The following is a 4,688-nucleotide window of genomic DNA, read 5'->3' on the forward strand; positions in this document are numbered from 1 at the left end:
CTATTGCCAATTTTAAAAAATACACCAGTTCTTTAAAACATTCATTTTTTTCTTGAGCCTGAAATTCCATTCCACTTTCCCCACAGAATTTTAGCCCACATTTTTTATGCTGGAAACTCTTTTTAACAATCACCCTATAATACTTATCTATAGCTAAAATATGTATATGTTAACATGTTTTAAAAATTTCCAGTGGTCAAGTATTAAAATTATTCTGAACTGAATTGTCTTCACAGCTGGTATCATTATACAACTTAAAATCTATTATTTTTGTTATATATATGTGTTATATATTTGTTTACATAAACAGATAGATGGTAAAGGAAGTTTTGTTAGGACAGTGTCCTCGATTCTTAGAATTCCTTCTGAGTTGCCAAAAATCTCATGGCAATCCATCAAAAGATTATTATTTTTTTTTGAGGAGGATTAGCCCTGAGCTAACATCTGCTGCCAATCCTCCTCTTTTTGCTGAGGAAGACTGACCCTGAGCTAACATCTGTGCCCATCTTCCTCTACTTTATATGTGGGACACCTACCACAGCACGGCTTGCCAAGCGGTGCCATGTCCACACCCAGGATTCGAACCGACGAACCCAGGCCGCCAAAGTAGAATATGTGAACTTAACCACTGCACCACTGGGCTGGGCCCCAAAAATTATTTTTAATAGTCAGCTGACAACTGGATCAGGTCCTCCTTCAATTTTGTGGATAACAGAATTGGAAACCACCAGACCTGCACAGCATGTGGCTCCTTCATGAGAGTCACTCACTTTCTCAACACCTAAGTTTCGCTTTGTTTGGTGTCCTACAGGCTTTTGCTCCCCAAGCACAGCACCTCCCCCCCCAGCCCCAACACACACACTCTTCAGGAGGATTGAGAAATGTGCCTTTCTTCTGCAAAGTGAGAGAAGTGAGAGGCAAGATCTGAGAATGAGCCCCCATAACAGCAGGGTTGTTTTTTGGCAAATTGGTGTTTAGAAGGAATGAATAAAGAGATTTAGGATCTGGAAACTGTCTCCCTTAAAACTATCTACGGAATAACAACTCCTTGCAAATTCTTGGTACATATCAGGGAACCACAAATCCTAGTTTGAAGATGACACCTTAGGACGTAGGAGCCTATGGGAAACCAAGCCGCCATGAAGGGGAGGAGAGAAATTGCTAGGATGAAGTTCTTGACAGTAAGTCATCATAGAGCACTTTTTGTATGTGATTGTATTAGTCACCTATTGCTGCATAACAAATTACCCCCAAACTTAGTGGTTTCAACAACACACATTTATTACCCCACAGATTCTGTGGGTCACAGACTTCATTACCTCACGGTTTTTCTGGATCTTCTGCTTCAGTGTGTATCGTGTGTCTGCAATCAAAGTGTCAGGTGGGGCTGTGGTCTTCAAGTTGAGTGTGAAGGTTTGACTGGAGAAGCATCTGCTTCCAAGCTCACTCTCTTACCTATTGGGAGAATTCAGTTTCTCGAGGGCCATTGGTCTGAGGCCACCCTTAGTTCCTCGCCACATGGGTCTCTGTATAGGGCAGCTCACATTTTGACGGCTTGCTTCATCAGAGCAAGCATATAAGACGAGCCAGAGAGATTTCCAGCAAGACAAAAGTCAGTCTTATAACCTAATCATGGAAGTGACATCCCATCACCTTTGCTGTATTTTATTTGTTAGAAGCAAATCACTAGGTCCAGCCCATACACAATTCACCTACTATTTCCTGAGTTCTTCTTTGTGCAAGGCATTGTGCTAGGAAGTGCAGAGATACAAATATGTGTCAAGTGTGGATCTCATCCTTAAGGTCCTTCAAGCCTAGTAGTGAGGAGGAGAGAGGGATATTAGCACACATGCAATGCACGGTGCAGTCAGGGGAGCTCCTTAAGAGAGGTGCAAATGAATGCTTTGGAAGTTCAAAGTTCTTCCCCATTTGTATGTGATGGAAAGCCCCACCTGTCAGGAGGGAGACCAAGGCATACCCAATGGATGTCTTCTCTTTACTTTGAGAAGCCATGGGGCACAGAGCAATATTTCTTAAAGTAAGGGCCCTACACCACCTGGGGTACTCATTAAACATGCAGACTTGTGGACCAACTGAATTATGTTGTTATCTCCTGTTATCCCCTTAGTCCTGATACCCACATTCAAGAATCACTGGTGTAAAAAGCAACTGCTTAGACTCTAGAATGAGATAGAGTTTAGCTGAACACCAGCTCTTTGATCTAGAATGTTCCTCACTCCTCCAGACTCACTTTGCTTATCTGTGAAATAGAATTATTATTCAAACCTTCTTTAAAGGATTGCTCTGAGACTCAAACGAGATCACAGAAGTAAAGCACTTGGCATGTTTCCTGGCACAAAGTAAGTTTTAAAATATCTTTATTATTATTCAAAGGAGGGAAAGACCTTTTCTGATTGTGGGATTAGAAATTCACAGGGATCTGGCCAAGAGTAGCATTCTCCTCAAGGGCATGACTCAGTTCAGTCAGCATGCATTGAGCTTTTAATTTGTGCCAGGTATGATGGAAGCCAGAAAGTTGGAACTGGGTTGGGGGTGGGGAGGAAGGAGAGAAATGAATGAGTTTCAGGTTGGTCTGAGGTCCCAGTGGGATTGTTAGCCTTGCCTATCTGGCAGGTGGAAAGGTGGGTCTCAGTTAAGGTTAGAATTAGATTTGAGAGTTAACCTTTCAGTAAGAGGTGAAATAGGGGACGTAGATGAGAAGAAAAATGAGGTCTGGGAAATGGGCCACAGTTTTATTCAGGAACCAGGAATAGGAAGCAGAGCTAGAAAAGGGCATCACAGAGGTGTGGTTAGAGAGGCTTGGAAAACAAGAGGAGAAAAATGATAGATGCCAAGGGAGGACATGGTTTAACATGGTGGGGAGAATCAATTAGCACCCCATGCTTCAGAGGGAGAAGGCAATTTCAATAGGATGGGGCTGAGTGGGAACCACTTAGGAAGGAATTAAAGCTGCAATTCTTAACCTTGACTGTCACTAGAACCACCTGGGAGCTCTTAAAAATTCCTTTGCCCAGGCAGTACCCCAGACAAGTTAAATCAGAATTTCTGGGAATGGGAGCCAGGCATCTGTTTTTGTAAAAGTCATTCCAATATACAGAAAGTGTTGAGAACCAGTGAATTATGGAGGGACTGGGTGTAAGTGGAGCCAGCTGGTACCAGCTACCACCTCAAGAAGTTTAGCAGGAAAGGAGAACAGGGAAAAACTCAAGAGCCAGTTGAGAGAGAAAGTTGCTGGTAGAGAGACAGGACCACTGATGGAGCACGAAGCGGAGAAGCGAAGGGAATCTGGAGCACATGTGTGAAATGCACCTTAGCAAGGGGTCTTTCTTAGTCTGAGGGTGGAGAATCCCCTGAAAGGCGTGAAAACACTGAGTGCTGGGTCCCACCCCCAGCATTTCTGATTCAGTACATCTGCGGTAAGGTCTGATAATCTGAATTTCTAATAGTTCCCAGGTGATGCGGATAGCCCAGGGGCCATGCTTAGAGAACTACTGGACTACTGGGAAGGAATCAATGCAGACAGATTTTTGAGAGAGAAATGATGGAACCATTTCCTTTCTGCTCTTGACAGTGGTATGAAGAGCTCCATTTCGGATCCAGGAGAGTTGCCCAAGCTTTGGTTACTGCATTTGTCAGCCCTGGAAGTACAATCCTTTAGACTATGGAGGAGCTTAAAAAATTCAGATAATTCCCATCCTTCACCAATAAATCTGAATTCCTGAGGGGGGGGGGTCCTTTCCTTGGAATGTTAAAGCTCCCCAGGTGACTCTCCTTGAGGAGTCGCAGTTGAGAAGGGTCCACGGCGGGGGAATTAAATGGGGATCCTGCATTCCACGTGGGAAGATCTTGAATGGGATGAGTTTAAGAATCACCTTCCAGGGAATGGGGCTCCAGAACAATCACTCCAGCGGTTATAGACAGACACTCTGGCTGAGAACCACCCTCAGAGGCCATCCCTCATTCAAGTACAAAAGCCACCTTCAGAAAACCAAAGCCATGTCCCCGCCTATAGCACTTACTCTCTCTCCACCAGCTCCTGTCAACTATTTTCCCTTTTGGCTGAAATTTCTATTTTTTGCTGGAAGTTGAAGAGGGACTAAAGTTGCTGTAGGCAGCCAAGGGACACTGGCAGAGGGGACAAAAATGAATGCGGCAGGGAGCGGCAGAGGGACTGAGAGTGTGAGCGTGGGAGAGAGGGGAGAAAATGAGACTTCCCAGACAGGCCAACAGTCGCCTGATGGGGGCAGCCGAGAGCCTAGTTGGAAGCTGTGAGAGAACCCGGCCAACAAAGTGAAGTTACGACTCCCATCGTCCTGGTGAGGATTTCAGCGCAGGGAGCTCAGTTTGGCGGAGACAGTCTTTGGTATAGCCAAATCACCCTAATAACAATCTACGACATAACTGAATTTTAATCATGAAAATGTTGAATGCAGCCACGTAAAGTCCAGAGGAAAACAAATGGAGCCTTTCAGCCACAGGCATCTTTTATATTCCTCTCTTCCCCTCGGGTTCTTTTCCCTCTTTTTTTTTTTTCTTGTCGCCGCTACATCCCTGCGCGGCTTCCCAGGGGCGCAGCCCGCCTGAGGCAGAGCGCAGCGCGGCAGGTGCGGGCGCCCGGCGCGCACCTGTCCCCGCGTGCGCTCGGCGTCCAGCAGGGGGCGGCCGGC

This window comes from Equus quagga, chromosome 9, assembly GCF_021613505.1.
Source record: "Equus quagga isolate Etosha38 chromosome 9, UCLA_HA_Equagga_1.0, whole genome shotgun sequence".
Taxonomy (NCBI): domain Eukaryota; kingdom Metazoa; phylum Chordata; class Mammalia; order Perissodactyla; family Equidae; genus Equus; species Equus quagga.